The sequence below is a fragment of the Ammospiza nelsoni genome, chromosome 18 (genome assembly GCF_027579445.1).
Source record: "Ammospiza nelsoni isolate bAmmNel1 chromosome 18, bAmmNel1.pri, whole genome shotgun sequence".
Taxonomy (NCBI): domain Eukaryota; kingdom Metazoa; phylum Chordata; class Aves; order Passeriformes; family Passerellidae; genus Ammospiza; species Ammospiza nelsoni.
The window spans coordinates 1,491,225-1,508,819 of NC_080650.1; the positions used below are offsets into that span (position 1 = coordinate 1,491,225).

Consider the following 17,595-nt stretch of genomic DNA (forward strand, 5'->3'; position numbering starts at 1 on the left):
CTTTTTCTTCCCCCCCTCCTCCTATCAGTTTCTCTTTTTATCAAAGTACAGTTAAGCAGCCTGACTGGCTTGCAAAGTTTTTGTAAGAGAAACTCCACTTCTCTTGCCTTTTGGTTGATCTTTTCAAGCTTGTCCCTAAACAGTGCTTTTAAATGTTGTTGCTATTATGGAAAAAAAAAGAAAAGAGAAAGGAAAAAAGGCCTTGATAGGTTGCAGACATGGTCCTTGGAGGCTTATTCCTTACCTCAATCTCCTCAGAACTCAGCCCAACAACTCCTTTACAGCCAAGCTCCTTCCCCAAGGAGCTGCAATATGCACACATTCCTCCTTTCCCCCCTTTGTTCCCATTTCTGTTTCCACTCCAGCCCTGTGGACAGGAGCTCCTCAGGCAGCAGCAGCAGGAGGCAGCAGCAGAAGTTCACACACCCTGCTGCATTTGGGAAACAGCACCATTCCCATGGCTGATGTGCACCACAACAGCCATAGGCCAGGGCATAAAATTCTCACTTCCACAACAAAAATTGAGTGTTCTCCATCTCAGCCATTTGAAAAAAAATAATCCTTAATATGAAGCTTCCCCCTGGAGTCTGGCAGAATAGCTCCCTGCCTTTTACACCCTCCCTGTCTTTGCCAAGTGCCCAAATCCATTACCTTGACAACCCAGTGCATCACTGTAATAGCATGAGTCAGCCTGGCACTTTTTGTGACCATAACAAAAGCAGATTCCCATCGATTGGCGTGGAGCTCCCTGCTCCCAACTATAATTTCAGAAGGATTCTTGCTTTAAATCTCATTGCTCTGTGCTTTGAGTCTTGCCAAACTTGTCCATAGACCAAAACCAGTGCCTTGCTTTATGGTTTTGTTTTAATGGGTTTGTCTGTATTCCAAGCCTCAGCAAACAAAACAGATCAAACCTCTCCATTTAGGGATCTCACTCACAGCTTCCTCCTCATCCTCATGTGCCCAGTCTGCCCAGGCTGAGCTCAGTGCCTGCACCACCTCCCAGAGCTTCCAATGTTCTGCTCCAGACTAAACCCAAGCATGCAGGAGTTTCACTGCAAACCTTTGGCACTGCAGAGCTGAACCAGAGGCTTGGAGCAGGGAAGGAAGGAATGAGGGGCATAACAGGACTGTACAAGAGGTTTTGTGTCAGAGACACCACAGCTGCAGCAGGTACTGGTGCAGGGGCAGGGCTGCCTGCTGACCAGCACACCTGGGCTCACCAGCCAGGTAAGCAAACAGGGATGTCAATAAGGAACTGTCACCACTAGCACATAGCAGTACATCATCTTCTACAACAGCCACGAGAAAAGGGCTCAGATTTCTTGTTTTGTTTTCCTCTCCTTGTCAATATCCCCATTTTCAGCAGCTCTGTGTATGGACACAGGGACATCTTCTGCTTTGTGCTACAAGAGGATATTCCCCAGCCTGTGGATGCCAGGCCACATGCAGTGTCTCCCTGGAAACACTGCATGGCACTGCACAGCCCACACTGCTGATGGGAAATCTGATTACCATGGGATATCCTGAGCAGAACATTTTCCATGTGCTTCTTTGGGACAGCATTGGAGTGCTCAGCCAGAAATTCAGGTTTTCATCGGATTCCTCATCACAAAGATGTGTTTCTGCTAAGCCAAAATCCACTTTAAATCAAAGATCCTTGCAGGAAAGATGTGTGGGACACCTCAGCACCTCCCTAGGGCTGCTGAGGTGCAGGGAGCTGGGAACAGTGCATGGCAGTGAGAGCCTGCAGGGAGCACACTCTGCCCTGGCACAGCCTCACAGGAGCCCTGTGGGCATCTCTGCTTTTGGTGCCTCCTCAGGTGTCCCAGGAGATCCCAAGCATTTCACAGCCCTGAGCCTCCCATCTGTTCCTGAGAATGGGATAAGGATCTAATTAAGGGGAGATTAACAGGATGGGCTGGAGGCAGCAGAGTCTCTGCTGGAGGAAACTCAGTCCCCTGCTGGAGCTCTCAAAAACTCCATGCAATGGTAGAGAATGGTGAAAGGCAGCAATTTCCTACAAGTTTTCAATAATGCTCCATGTAATAGAGCAATGGCCCTGTCCTGTCCCCAGGGGAAACAATGCTATAGTTCAGAGAAAAAAATGGAAGAGAAAAAAGATAAATCAAAGCAAGACACAAATCAACTTCCAGCCCAGCATTTTGGGCTAGTCAGTGATACACAAGTAGAGACAAAGCATTGTGGCCCATGCAAAGAAAGGAGGATCCTGGCAGGGCTTCAGTGACCCAGCCTGCACAGCACGTGCTCCATCTCCAGAGCACAGGCCACCAGTGACCAGGCTGTGCTGACTGAGGAGTTCTCCAGCCAAGCTCCAGGGGTGACTGATGGTGGTACAAATGAGGCAACACTGCAAGGGAATAAACAGCCCTTCAGTAAAAATGAAAAGAATGACCCAAGTGACCAGAAGACAGAACTGCCGAGGGCCCACTAGAACTTTCTGTCACACTGCTGCAACCTTCAACCTGAGTTAGGTACAAACATTTCTAAAATCCATGCCCATTTGTAGGCAGAGGAAGGGAGTGTCCATTTCACAGCCTTCCCTTGGCTGCTTCTCCTCCTGTGGCTGTCAGAGACCTCAGGTTCAGCTGGAGCTTTGCTGGGGAGCTGAAGCCAGCACTTGGAACTGGTGCTTTAGATTCCCTCATCTGAGGACATGGCCCAGGCCTGAGCCAGACTCATGGGTGCTGCTCCCTGCCTTGCTGAGGAACAGGGACCATTCCCAACTCCCTCTGATCTGTTCCTAAGCCCCTTGTCAGAGAAGCAGATGTTAACATTCCCATTTTATGGCTAGAAACTGAGGCACAGAGGCTCTGAGTGCCTTGGCCAGACCACAGAGGGAGCATCTGGTTTAGCAGAGAGCTGCAGCCCAGCTCCCAGCACAGGCGAGCAGCCAAACTCCTGGAACAGCTTCTGTCAGGAACAATTCCCACATGGAAACATGCCACCAACACAAGGACAGCCTAATTACAATTAAAAAGGAATCTTCCCGTACACAAATAGGGCAGCAGTGCCCAATGTATATTTAACCCTTTCCAGCACTGAGCAGGGCTTTGGAGAGCCCCTGCCATGGCACGGAGGGCACAGGCACAGCCAGGCCTGGTTTGCTGCTCAGGATGGTCCCACAGGCAGCCCTGCTTTTCAGAGAGCTCTGTCCCAGCCCAGCTGAGCCTCCCCTTGCCTGCCCTGCTGCCATTTCCCTGCAAACACACTGCTCACTGCAGTTAAATCCCCTCTGCGCTTCCCTTCGGAAGGGAGGATTTCAAAATTTGATTTGTTTTACTCACTAAGTACTCTCTGGTATTCCCAGCAGACCCTTTCGCTGACAAGGTTTGTACTTGTTGCCACTTTGTTGTGCTTTATGAATGGGGCCCCAGCAGAGCCCCGTTGAGCACAGCACACATCAGTCTCAGTGTCACACACGGAGCTCCTGCAGGCAGAGCCCTCGGCCAGGGAGCACAGCAACTCACCCAGCAGGGCATGGCATACAAATCCAACCACCCCTGCAGTTACAGCATGCCTGGGCATGGCACACAAATCCAACCACCCCTGCAGTTACAGCATGCCTGGGCATGGCACACAAATCCAACCACCCCTGCAGTTACAGCATGCCTGACGAACATCTGTGCATTCCAGGGAGATGTTCACAGGGTGCATGCCATGGTGAGGGTGCCCGGGGATGGCACAGGGAGCGTGGCAGTGCCCACCCCTTCACCTCTTCACAATCCCCTGCTCTGGGATCCCTGGTGCTCCTTCCCCAGTCCCAGGCTGGACTGCCATCCATGGGGGGCTTTAGGGCCCCTGTGTGAGCAGGGCTGCTCCTTCCTGAACCTTCTGTGCCTTCCTCTCACCTGCACCCTGCCCTCCTCACCTCACCCCGCTGCTGGTTAAAGCATTGGTGAGCCACAGAAGGGTTGCTAAAATCCATTTCAATTGTTTTGTTTCCTCCTCAACTAAAGACACATCTGGGCAGTCCTGATTTGTGATAAGAATGTGCTTGGTGTGCCATTGAGAATTAGATATTTTCTTGTAGGTAGAGGCTCAGTAGGAGTACGAAAACATAGGCTTGGATTATCGCTACTGCTGCCTCTAGGATAGTTAGTAAGAAGAGAACTAGTAAGGTTAGGAGTGAAACTGCTGGTATTGTGGGGAACTGCTGGTATTGTGGGGCTGTTGTGGCTGTAGAGACGAGTTGGATGACCAGGAGTCAAGAGGTGTTTCACCAGTGCAGCAATGGGATGGAAAACCTAAACAATCAGATCAGCCCCAGTGCTGAGGGAGAGAGCAGCCCATGAGGAAGGTGCTGCCCAACAATGCATAAAAAGTTCATCCCAGAGCACGATCCCACCTTGCAGGCAACTGGGGATAGCAAGCAGCAAAGAAACACCAGGAAAAGAAACTGGAGATTTGAGCCAGCGCTCACCCAGCACATCAATTCACCTCCCACAGCAAGCCTGGAATTAAACCCCTGTACCAGGAATTACAGGGCAGCTGTTGTACAATTTCTGTACAATCTCTGTCCTCACACTTCCATGGCAGAGTATTTCACCCTACAACGCTGCATTCAAGGCTGACAGCACAACCAGCAGTGGGATTCCGTGCCCAAAGTCCTTAACAAAGTTTGCTGCCTTTGAAAGTGCATTTTGTGAATTGTGTTCCTCCGTGCTCTCCGCTGAGCGTGTTCAAAGGCAGAGGCAGGGTGTCTGCCAGCCCCAGCACTGCTGACCTCACAGTGCTCCAGTGCCGCCTCCTGCAGCCACAAACCCAGGCAGAGCCACCCTGCTGCTGCTGCGCTGAGCAGATGGAGCTGGATGAGGGCAGTGCAGGTTACTCGAGTTCCCAGGGAAATTAGCAGGAGTTTTTTCACTCTCCTCCCTGGGAACAAAACCTCTCTGAATAACTCCTGCCTCCCACCAGTCTGCTGCTCAAAAACCCTTTTGAGATTCATCAAATCCATCCTGGGATTCATCAAAGCAAGCCATAAAATTTCAGTGAATTTTATTTAGGCTTAGGGTCAAGTGTGCGGCACCTTAAACCCCCCAGAATTTTACTTCATTTTCAACAAAATTATTTTTTCAAAGCATGTAAGAAGGTGAAAGTAAGACCTTCCCAAGTATCTCTGCCTTTAAAATTGGTCTGGTATCATCTTCATTAGCATGTGTCACATTACACCCAGAGACAGAGTTTGCTGTGAGTGACAGAACGTGGCAAGTCAGGACATGCAGGTGTGTGACAAACAAAATCAGTGTAATCATGAGGCTCAGAAAATTGCTTTTAATGTCATGTTTATAGATGTAATTCTGTAAAATTACCTGGGCAGGATATAGAAGGATTCTGCTTTACACAACTGCCTGGAAATCCTAAAATTGCAGGTATAGAGGTGGGACTTCACTCACATTTTACTGCAAGGACATAATGCAGAAAGTAAAGATGTGTCAAGCAGCAAAGTGGCATTTTAAATATTGGTAAATAAAATGGCATTTTATTCCAATTCTTTCCAGCCAATGGTGGGAAAAGGTTTTAAATACAAGCAAAGAGTCGAGGAGGGGATTTGGAACAGAACTTTCCAGCCCATCCCACAGACAGTCTAGGACCTACAGCAAATATGTGAAAAACATCACATTTGTAACTAAAAATAAAATGCCACTTCATTTGGTGGCTGTGCAATAGTGATTTCATACAGTGCCATTAAAAGTAAAATTCAAACAGGAGGAACTGCTGAGTGCTGCTAAACTGCAGAATTTTTAAGTTCTTTTGAGGCAAGAACATGTCAATCTTTTATATGTCTGCAAATGCCATGAACATCTACAGCAGTCTATAAATCATAAAGCGAATGATACAAGCAAACAGGAATTATGGGATCTTATCTCTCTGGCAGATTTTGCCCTATGGATAAAGTAGCTTACAAAGCAATAATGGAATATTATCAGCAAAATAAAGTTTTAGTGGCTTTTTATTCTTAGCAGCATTTTCCTAGCACCATGTCAATAGAAGCAAAGCTTCATCTGGGACCAAAAAGTTCTGATTTGCATATGTTATCATGCAAAATGAGATTTTATTCTGCCCTTGCCTTCAGAAACACTGAGCCATGCGTAACATCAGATCACAAAATTAAAACAATTTATTGTACTGGAAGTCTCTTCTGTTGGTCTTGGCCAAGTTCCCAGTCCAAGTGATTAGTGAGAGCACAGAAATACTAATTAGCAGGGCAGGCTCCTCAGGACCCGCCCCGTTTGTGTTCAGGGAGTATTAACAGGTACACTAACCACGCTCACACTAAAATTACTGTCTGCTCCATCATTAATCACCACGACAGGAAATTCAATGAGCACTTGCAGCACACAGATAATTGATGCCTGGAGCTGAAGCCCTCCCTGCCTTGGTGTGGTCCTGCAGCAAGGGAGAGAGCATCAGCAGCTCACAGACATGGAAATCCCACCCTGCACACTGAAAGCCCATCCAAGGATTCCCACAGCTCTAACTGCTCTTTCTTTGCTCTCATTTTTGAGTCTCATGAAATTTTCAAGACTTTTCATCAGTCAAAACAAGCAGAATCTTACTTTTTTACATTCAAATGCAAGAGCAATCCTTCTTCAGAATCACTTGACTCCAGAAGTCTGGGATTTGGAATGTAAATATTTGAGAAGACATGATAGAAAAAGTGACTTGTCAATATGCATCATCATCACTGCTTAATAAAACCCCTCTGTGCATGAGTACCAGCCCTGTCCTGGTGTTTTATGGCAAATGGGTGGAACCAAAGCTGAAATAGCAACCAAATAAAGCTTTGATTAGCAGGAAACCAAACTAGATTAGCTATGAAGGGAAATGTCTTTCATGTCATCACATAAAGAGTTGTTTCCTGGTTTTTGGCAAGCACCAGCAGCTGGTGTGAATTCAGAGCTCCCCTCTTGATCTCCCAAAATCAAAGTCCCATAAAGTTTAGGAAAGCCTTGCAGCATGAGACCTCCAAAAATAAAATATTCCACTTGCAAAAAGGAAACAGCAGCAGAACTGGCTGCATGAGAGAAAACCTCCAAAAAGGAATTAAAGGCTCCTCCTGGACTGGGCCTGGCCCTGCCACATCCCCACTGCAACACACTCTGCACATTCCAGAAGGCAGCTCCCACATAATGGTTCAGCAACCTACACTGCTGCCAGGAATAGAAAACTACATCAGACTTCAGCAATTAAGTTTTTCTGTGCTACATAAGCAGGAGAAGAACCGCACAAAGAAAATAGCAGCACAGAAAATGAACAGGATGAATTACAGGCATCAGCAGTAACAGATAAAAGAATGGCTGCTTTCTTTCATTCAATAATGTGTTTGGAGGAATAAAGCTTGTGCTGACAATGAAAAATGTAACAAGTGGGACTACAAATAAACTTGCAGTTAGCATTCATTTCGTCAGAGAGAGTCCAAAATTCAGCTTAAGGTTCACATTTTGTAGAAAATTTCTACCTAGGTCAAAGACTTATCCTACAATTTAGGCCACAATAGACCTTGCAATTGAATTTTATTTGGAGTGGGAGGACAGATTGGGTTAAGGAAGGTCAGGCTTGCCAAAAAACATTTAAGTTTTGTATTTAAGCATGAGTTATGAGCGGGGGGGGGGGAGAAAAATAGTAAAATACAAATGGGGGCTTTAGTGTGTTACTATGCTTTGTTAAAAGAATCCTTATCTACAGCATAAAAGGTACTGGAATCTAATCAACTGCTCGCAGCAGGAAGCCAGGAGTAGCACTTGCAGAGTGCAGCAGGCTGACAGATAATCATGGCTGCAGCAGAATTACAGCTCACAGAGCCCCAGCACTGCTGTTGATCTCTGCTGGAGCCTCGGGGTGGAGGGAGAGGTGAGGGAAGGAGCCCAGCACACATCCCCTTATCAAAAAGGGGGAAAACTGCAGGATTAACTGGTGCCAGCCCCAAAGCTGCACCAATTCACTCAATCACGAGAGGCAAAACCACAAATTGTCCCACTGCAGGTGATCAGACTTCTGGTTCCATTCAATTCCTGCTCCCACCCATCCAGTTCTCCAGCTCTTTATGCTATTTATTGCTATATATATATAAATCTATTTTGTAAAAAGATCACAGAGTTTGTTCTGTAAAATACCAAGAAAGGAGCCCTACAGTGGCTTTCAACACTCGTGCAAAGAATAAAGGTACAAATGCCTGGATAGCTCCAAATCAACAGGCATCTGCTGGTATTTTCAGCTTCTGAGAAAACATTGGACACTTTTTTCCCCTCCACCACAGAACATGTCTACGTTCATCGGGCTTGGGGTTGCCATCCATGTAAAACATGAGTGATTGGAAGAGCTGAGCTCATTGTGGAGCAGCAAACAGCCCCTCAAAGGGAGCTCAGATCTGCAGAACAGCACTGGAAATGCTGCTTTGGGATGGAGGACAGTGAGATGAGGGAAGGATAAATGTTCCAGGGTGTGGAGGGAGGAGCAGAGCTCTGGGTCCTGCCTGAAGCAGGTGCTGGGCTGGGACAGCTCTTATTTCATGCAAGTGCCAAATTTTGGGTGTTGCTGAACCCCAGGGAGCTCTCAGGCTGAGGTAAACATTGCTGACCACACTGCAGAGGGGCAGGGCCCCCCATTTAAAGGAAATCCTGAATAAAGGGGTGCAAAACAGAGAGAACAGCTGCTCTCTGGCTCCCTGAGCACCAGCTGAGCTCCCCAAAATTCTGCCCCTGAAACAAGCACAAGTCCACAGGGACCTGGGTACAGCCTCCTGCAGGTGACTCCACACAGCCACAGGTACCAGAGATGGCTTTTTGGAGCCTGTGGAATTGACTAATAAACAGCTCATAACAGTAACAGGATGACAATTGGTAATCAAACGAAAATATTTAGTATGAAAGAAGTCATTTTCTCCTACAAGGTGTTGTTAAGCAGCAGTCACAAGGTGTTGTTGACTGAATAAATAACAATTTTCATTATTAAGGCATTCATAGTCAGTATGTTCCATACTCATCATTATCATTTTTATTAAAAAAAAAAGTCTACTTTTCCTTTATGGCAAGGCTTGGGAATGACAGATGATCCATCAGCTTATCTGCTGATTTTTAATGACAGCATTTTGCATTCATTATTCCCTACTTAAATGACTCTTTTTAAAAGAGGAATAACTTATTTCTTGCTCTTGTTACTAGAGAAATTAACTGGTACACCATTAAGAAGTGCTTGTCTAACAAAAAGATACACCAGTCAGACACTTCGAGAACCAGCAAGGACATAAATTGTCCAAGAGGGAGAGTGAAAACAGGAACCCATATATCCAAAAACCTCCACCATCCCCTCACTGCCAAGGTCAATACTTCCAATTTAAATCTCTGCACTGAAAACTCCCGAGAGAAAAGACAAAATAATTCTTTAGGCTTGTGCAGGGCTGGTGGCAGCTGAGGAGCTGAGGTGGGGGAAGCCTTGGGGCAGGCAGGGATATTTCCCAGGGAAATCACAGCCCGGAGAATCCAGCAGAGCTGGAAATCGCTGATCAGGGCTGAGCTCTGCCATCCTGCTGCTGCCCCCCAGCCAGCACAAGCAAAGAGCCCAAAAATGCAGCACCCAGAGCACACATGCAGCAGAGCAACCCCCAGCGACAAAGCTCTTCTTGGGACTTGTCCATGCCCAGCTTTTGAGCCCAGTGAGCCCCAGAACTCCAGAAGAATTAAACCAGTTCATTAATTACACCAAAAAAAAAAAAAAAAAAAAAAATTTAAAAAGGCATTTTTGCAAGATCAAGTTATTGGCAGTTGGTTTTAAGGAAAGCTTTTTTGCTAAAGCTTTAGTGATTTGCCTTAATGACTGCAATATTTCACAGCAAACCCCTGAACAAGTGTCATGGGAAAATCCACACAGACTGACTTGGAGAAAGAATAAACACAACTTCTGAGCGTGAGCTCCCAAAGAGAGGACTTTGGGAATGACATACCCAAATAAAATGGCATTTTCGGCCAAGTGCCAAGGGGAGATTCATTCCCCTGTTACAGCCCAGGGAGAGGAGCTGGTGAACAGCCCTGTGCAAAGTGCTTAACTCCCATTTAATGCTCCTCTCAAATAAACACCAGTGTTACAAGAAACAAACAAAAATCACATGCTGACACTGACAAAAGCATCAGCCAATTTTCATGTTTTCATTTTACAACAGTTTATAACTTTTCAAGTTAACCATAAAAAACATAAACATAAAAAGTTAGTAACTATTTAAGTTGTAAACACAGGTGAGGCATATTAATGGCAAAATGAGTGAAAAATTCTAACTAAAGCAAAAAATAAATTATGCAAAGTTAATGTTGGGCTGTTTTATAATGTGTTTGGCACAGATGATTCAAATAAATCAATGTAACAAACTTAATATTTGCCTGTCTAGCAACAGCACCTCCTAACAATAAAATGAGTTTAAGTTTTGGCTAAATGCCTAATAAATGAGTTGTTAGCTTTTGTACTTTAATGCACTGGCTATTACGTGAGCAAGTCAACACATCGCGAATGGAATCCAAATGTGTGCACTAGGCTTTGCTTCAAGCCAAACTCATAAACTGGTAAAAGAGGGAATTAAACACACCTCAAACACCAGCTCCCCAATTTCACATTCATTCAATAATCTTTTCCAGTCTATTATATCAAAGAACAATCCAATTATGGTACTTAAATCCCTATGCACAGTTGCCAAAAATAATTTCCTTAGCAACACTTGAAATATCCCCAGAAATGTTCCTGCACTACAGAAAATTCCAGTTTCTGATTTCCACAGTATTTCAGGTGTGACACACTAATGCCTGTCATTATACAGAACGTGGCTCACCATCAAAACTTATATTTTCTGCAGATTGGTGTCTCTAATTGCAGGCTCTGAGCACCTCCTTTATCATCACACCTGCCATGACAAACCAGACAGGTACTTCAGAGCAAGTGGGTACTTAAGTGGCACCCTACATCAAGGGGCTCTCCTGAGCCTGGAATAGGTTTGCAAGCTGGGACTGCATTAAAAAGTACAATATTTACAGAACAATCAGGTCATGCTTCTGTGCCATAAGGGCTTGGATCACGTCTCCTCCCTCCCTCTGGGATTTCCAAAAGGATCCATGAGGATTTCCCATCAATGAGGGGATGGAAAGTACCTCAAGGTGCTGCACAGAAACCTAAACTTGTGCAGACCCCGCATTTATAAGATGATTTGTACTAAGAGTTGTGTTGCCTGGGTATTCACCCCAACAAACACCAAGGGAAAGGCTACTTCAACTCATCAAGGGAAAAAGTTGATTAAATTATGGGGAAAAAAACCCAAAATCCAACCCACAACCATTTTATTCCTGGAGTCAGGACTCAGAATTCTGAGTGCTGAGTTCAGCAGCCACGGTTACCTGGGCTTTATCACACCAGCTATCAATTAGCACAGCTGCAAAGTGCCACAGATCTCTGCAAAGCTCTGGAAATTCCCCACAATTGGGCAGATTTTGGTGATGGACCTGCTGAGGCAGCCCAGGTGCCATCACCCCCATGGCAGAGCCTTGGGGAGCCCCATCCACTGCGAATGTGCCATCACTCCCTTTGGCACCCAGGGTGGAACCCGGCAGCTCCAGCGGGTGAATAATGATTTCAGCAGCCACTCACTCATCTGCATGCACTGCAAACTGGCTCCCAGCCTCCCTGCCACATTCCTGCAGTCCTCATTATACAGACCACCCTAGCCTGAAATTAAACTTTCCCAACTGTTACATCAATATTAAGCTTCACGTTGAGGAATGACACACCCAAGACCGAGGTAATTAGGTCAAATTAAAAACAAGACTAATTTCAGAATGATTAGGTTTGCTTTTCTGTTGCTCAGAATAGGGTTTGGATCAGGTTCTATGGAGTAAAATCATGAAGAGTTCATTTAAGCCACTCCTTTGCATGTTCCCCTCTGCACCAAGGAAGAGACCAAAGGGTCTGGAGTTCCAATATTTGGTTTTGTTCCCTTTTTTTTTTCCTAGTATTTTTCTAATTTACTGTAGTCCCAATAAACAAATCTGCCAAAAGAAATTTTCTGCACTTTCTCTGGATTTGCACAAAGCTTTTTACTGATTTGGCAAGTCCAGAGATCTTTATCAAACATCAATTTTCTAAGTCATTTTCACGCCTCTGTTTGTATTGAGTTCTTCCAACAAGAGGTTCCTTATTTTCCGAAATTTCCAGCCAACAGAACATTGACTTGACGCTGCACACCAGGCTGCTCCAGCTACCAAAGGTGCATTTGTTCAAAAAGATTCTTTTGGGTCATAACACGGGATGGAATAAGATGGAACAAGAAGAGTGGCTGAGCCATCACCTCCCTGGGCTGGTGAAACAGGGCAGGAGCAATTATCTGCTCTGGCAGCCACTGCTCCCTCTGACCCAGCTCTGCTGGGGTTCTGCCACAGCAGCACTGAGCCAAGAGAGAGGCAGGAACAGCCATCCCAAAGGGCTGCCTGGCCAGGAAGGAATCCGTGTGGCTCCCAGGATACTGGGCTCCCTACAGGAGATGGAGACAATTTCATTGTTCTTGGCCTTGAATGGAAAAAAAAAGGGAAAAAATGAAAGAGGAAAAAAGACCCTCCAGAAATGCTATTTGATCCTCACACCACAGTTTTCTACAATAAGCTGTCCCTCCTACTGCTGTTAATTTGTCTATTATTTTTATGTCCTCTCGAAGCTGCTGTGAGGAGGCAGTGCTTTCATCTAACAGGAACATTGCCAAGCTGGCCTGGCTTCTTTCAACAAAAAGGCTGAGATGTAAAGAATAAAGGTTGGTTAAAATTCTTCTAACTCAGGTTTTCTTTGTGACTCACTGGAGTTGCTTACGTTTGAAAATGTGTGGAGATGCTCCTCACTGGACACTCCTCACACAAAGAACAATTCCATCACTCACAACAGAGGTCACAGCCTGAAAACTGCTGCATTAAAGATAAAATCCTCTTCAGAGCTGTCTTGGGGTGGCCAAAGGCCAGGAAATGAACTCCTGCAGGACCTACAGGCCATGGGCATCCCACAGCCACAGCCCAGAACACCTCTGACCCAAGGAAAGCGCCTAAGAAGAGGAGGGAAACACCCAAGTGCACAGCATTTGTGGCTTCTTCCCACACGTTAAGCACCCCTAATTTTTAACTCAAAGCTTTCCTTTCCAAACCAGCTGAAGTCTGGCTTCATGGAAATACGGCTTTCATAGTGGCAAGAGTTCCTGAGGAACTCCAGTGTCCTCACCTACAGCAGTCCGGCAGGGGTGACAGCAGTGGTTTTTCCTCCCCATCTCTTTGGCTTTTTCCCTCCCATCTCCCTGGATTTTCCCTCCCCATCTCCCTGGCTTTTCCTCCCCATCTTGCTGGATTATCCCTCCCCATCTCCCTGGCTTTTTCCCTCATCTCTTCTCAATTCTTTGCTGCCTGCCTTCGACACTTCCCTGTGTTTCCTTTCTCCCCCTGCTCCTCTCACTCATTCCCTTTCTGGTGCTCTGTGAACTCCATGGCACCCAGCCCACGGCCTGAAATAAGCCCCAGCAAGGCTGGCTGCCTGCAGCAGTTACTGCTCTTTTGTGCACAGCAACACATGCCATTGATCTCCTGTCAGACAACTGCTGCTGCTGGTGGCACTTTACACGCTACTGTCCAGGGGCCAGGCGGGTTCCTGTGGCAATAAACACATCAGGAAGTGTTTGAGTGCGCAGCCTGATGCCCTCCCCAGGGTGGGGAACAGCACTCTGTGTGTGTACGCTGGCTGCAGCCCATCTTTCTGGCATTATTTATCTTCCAGGAGCTCCAGAGCCTGCCCTGTGCTGAGCTGACACTGGGTACAGGCACAGCTCGGCCTGCAGGAGGCCAAGGCGCTGCACAAGTCAGCTCAGCAAAGGCCAGGCTCAGCCTGGAGAGGGGATTGGGAACCTCTGCCCCACAGCCCCTCTCCTGGTGGCTTGGAGGGGACACCAGACCCGAGTCTGTCACTCTGGGGCAGAATGGAAGGGAATTCAACACAGAAACAGCTCCAGAGAGCTCTGAGAGAGAATGTCCATCTGGCAGAGGGGGTGAGCACACCAGGATGGCCCAGGTTGGTTCTTGCCCCAGGATGGGGGGACTGGAAGGTGCAGGGGGAATGGAGCTCACAGGGCAGGGGCAGCGGGATCCCTGTCACAGCTGTCACCTGTGCCACAAACCTGACCAAAGTGAGCGCTGACAGGGAAAAATAAACCCTGCCACAAACCCTGCAAAGTGACGCAGAGAGGGAAGAACAAACCCTGCCCCAAACCCTGCCACAAACCCTGCAAAGTGACACAGAGAGGGAAGGACAAACCCTGCCCCAAACCTGACCAAAGTGAGCACAGAGAGGGAAAACAAACCCTGCCACAAACCTGTCCAAATGAGCACAGAGAAGGAAGGACAAACCCTGCCCCAAACCTGACCAAAGTGAGCACAGAGAGGGAAGAACAAACCCTGCCCAAGTGAACACAGACAGGGAAGAACCCCAGCTTTCGTTTTCAAGACATCCCCAAAGCTTTGAAAACAAAACCAAATGATCTTTCCTCAGCTGATCATCCATGCCAGCAACACATATTTAATTTAAATAAATACATGCACAAATCTTAACTGGCAGCAAATTTTACATCTTTCTTTTGGCTGATATTCCTGGTTCAAAGGGTATTCACAAGCATAGGAAAAGAAGTGAATTATTTTAAAACAGGAGGATGTATCTGCATGCCTATAAATACATAAAATAACTGCTTTTCCTGTTCAAAGATACATTAAAATTGCAGTTTTATAAAATAAGTTAATAATTTGAATTCTGTAGACACCTCTTAAAACAGTAAAGAAACTGAATGATCATAAGAGAATCTTAATTTTTCATTCAAGTTTAAAGGCAGAGGATGTAAAATGTTAGAGTTGGACTGCATCAATTTAAAAAATACATAAACTTCCAGGTAACAGAATAAATACTTCTGAGGACACCTGAAAATAAAAGCCTTCTGAAGATTTCACTCTTTCTGCTTCTGCATACTGAGTGCCCCTCATGCAAGTTTAATTTATGCAGTGACAGATATCCTGAGAGACAGGAGCTGTATTAAAGACATGAAGATAAAATAATCCCAAGGTGAGAAGCACCAGTTTGGTCTCAATAACACTCTACTCAGCACTGCAGGTTAAATCAATTTGATTAACTTTGCTAGTTAGCATAAATATAACCTTCCTGATTAAAATACTAGTTTGTCAAGGATCAGACTCTCCTTACCTGGTTATAATCCAATCCAATTTAATGGCTGTTCCTGAGGAAGGAAAATCATCTCTCAGTATAAAATTCCCTCTCAGAGCTGTTGAAACTCTCTGGCCCAAGTTTTGTGCTGGTGCCACCTCCTCTGTCCTGAGCCACAGGCTGGGTCACATGCAGAATTTGTTCTTCAGCTTTGCAGCAAGGAGAACACCGAGCACCATGAAATATGTTCTGTTCTGGAGCCTTTCAATGAGAGCATGGAAACTCAGCTCCTGCTCAGCACTGATTTGAAATAACCTAATCCTGTAAAATGCTAAATCACCCTGGCAAAGCTCCTGCAGTCCTGCTCCCCAGGATATCAGCCTTGAGTTATGGGGTAGCACAGCTTGCCAGGATGGACCAGGCTCTCAGGGCATTTTTTCAAGCCCTCTTGCCCTGGTCCCACTGCAGGCTAATTTGTGGCATGTTCTGAAATGCTTCCAGAGAACTCTCAGGAGCAAAGGACACAGGAACTGCAAGGGTCCATCCATCTTTTGACAAATGCAGTGGAAAAAACCTGCACGGTCTGTACAAAGTGGGATCTGCTTGCAGGAAATCACCAAGGACTCGTGGCTGGTAAACTCCCAGATTTTGGCTATTTCAAAAGCATCTCTTGCACTGATCCAGCACTGGGTGAGATCCCAGCCCTTCAGCAGCTCAGCTGTTCTGCACAGAGGGCTGGAAATAGCTGATTTTCAGCAAAGCCCACCACTCCCCTGCACTCAGAGCAGAAATCCACACGGATCCTTCCCCAAGGAATTGGAAGTGCTGGGTCCCAGCTGCAGGCACAGAGCAGAACTGTTTGTGCTTTAATAATGAACTGTGCCTTTTTGGACCAAAACATTGCTGCTTCAACTATGCCCACCAAAATGAGATTCTCAGAGCTCTGCCCCAAGGAGAGAGCTCGAGGGAGAAGAGGTGCAGATGGCAACAACCAATCTCCTCACTCAATGAGGGACAAAAACCTCCTTTGAGATAGCAAAACCAAGGGCAAAGCAAGGCTCCACACAGATGAGAAAAGATGTGGGCAAATATACTGGTGTGTGTATATTTAAAATAAATCTCTTCTTTTTATGCTCTTTGTTCAACTGTATTATCAAAAAAGAGGTTTTAAATACAAGCTTATGGGATTACTAAAGAGGTGAATTTATGAATGTATTCCTAACAAAACACACTCTTGAAGGCTTTAATCTATGAATTGTGACAACCTTGGACAAAATGGATTTTTAATAGAATATAATGTAAACTGCCTGAAACACTGTGATAAGGAATTTTTTTTTAAGTAATGCACAAAAAAGGCAACGATGCACTCTGCATGAAAGGAGGAAAGGTCTTAATTTAAAGCATTTTAATGGACACTCAATTTGCGTAGGGAAATGTGAGAGGTGGAGATGAAAACCTCCTGATAGCAGTAGCACTGCGGAGGGGAGAGGGAGGAAGATTAGGAAAGTAAGCAAATTTGTAAATGCTCCAGCTGATAAGAGGGGCTGAAAGGAACGCAGCCAGGATTAGAACATGTCAGAGCCCAGAGCCACTGCTCTCCCTGCAGGCTCTGCCTGTCAGGGGCTTTATCAGAGCTGAGCACTGGCTCAGCACAGCCCCAGTGCCAGGCTGGCCTGCCTGGGGTCAAGGGCACAGGAGGGCACAGACCCCACTCATTCAGGGTGCACCCCTGTGACTCCTGGGGTGCCTCGGGGTCCCCAAAGCTCCCAGAGCTGTGCCAGAGGCCGACAGGGCTTTCCACCCCGCACAAAGCCTGAGAGAGGCTCAAACCCACCATGAACTCGGCCAAATCTTACCCAGGAATCAGCTAAGCTCAGCCCAGAGGCTCAGTCCTGGCTTAGCCTCTGCTCCTCTACCAGCTGGGCCACTCAGCAGAAGGGAAATTCTTTCCAAGAGAGAAAAAAGCATCTCCTCTGAGGTGGATGAACCATTCTGTTCACTGACAGCTTCTGCCGCAGGAGAGGCTGATCCTGCACACTCACCCAGACACGAACTGCCCTCCATAAAACTCCTTGGGTTCTAAAATGAACCAGCTCTAGTGACAATTCCATCACCCTGACATTAATAAAAGCAAGTTCAGGTCTCCCATCATCTAAATGAAACAGCAGAACTTCTACAGAAACACTTGACATTCTTCAGAAGAAACAGGAGGGCCATCATTATGACCAAAAAGACAAATTAAAGGAAAGATCAAAGTTAAATATTTACTCTAAGCACTACAATATTTGCAAATCTGGAAGTGATCTTTCAGCAGTTTCTATTTGCATACTTTAATTAATCCAAAAATATTAAACTAATCTCACAAAG

General features: G+C 46.1%; 1 protein-coding gene across 2 annotated transcripts in view; it reads right to left on the reverse strand.

Annotated features, from left to right (window-relative positions):
* Nucleotides 1–17,595, reverse strand: part of TMEM132B (transmembrane protein 132B) — a 208,412-nt gene that overhangs the window by 93,738 nt on the left and 97,079 nt on the right. The window contains exon 1 of one of the 2 annotated variants that reach the window (XM_059485437.1): nt 15,268–15,378. The exons of the other annotated variant lie outside the window; for it this stretch is intronic. The gene's annotated coding sequence lies outside the window, so the exon portion shown is untranslated. Of the gene's footprint in view, nt 1–15,267; nt 15,379–17,595 lie in introns of those variants that run through there. 2 annotated transcript variants of the gene reach the window in all.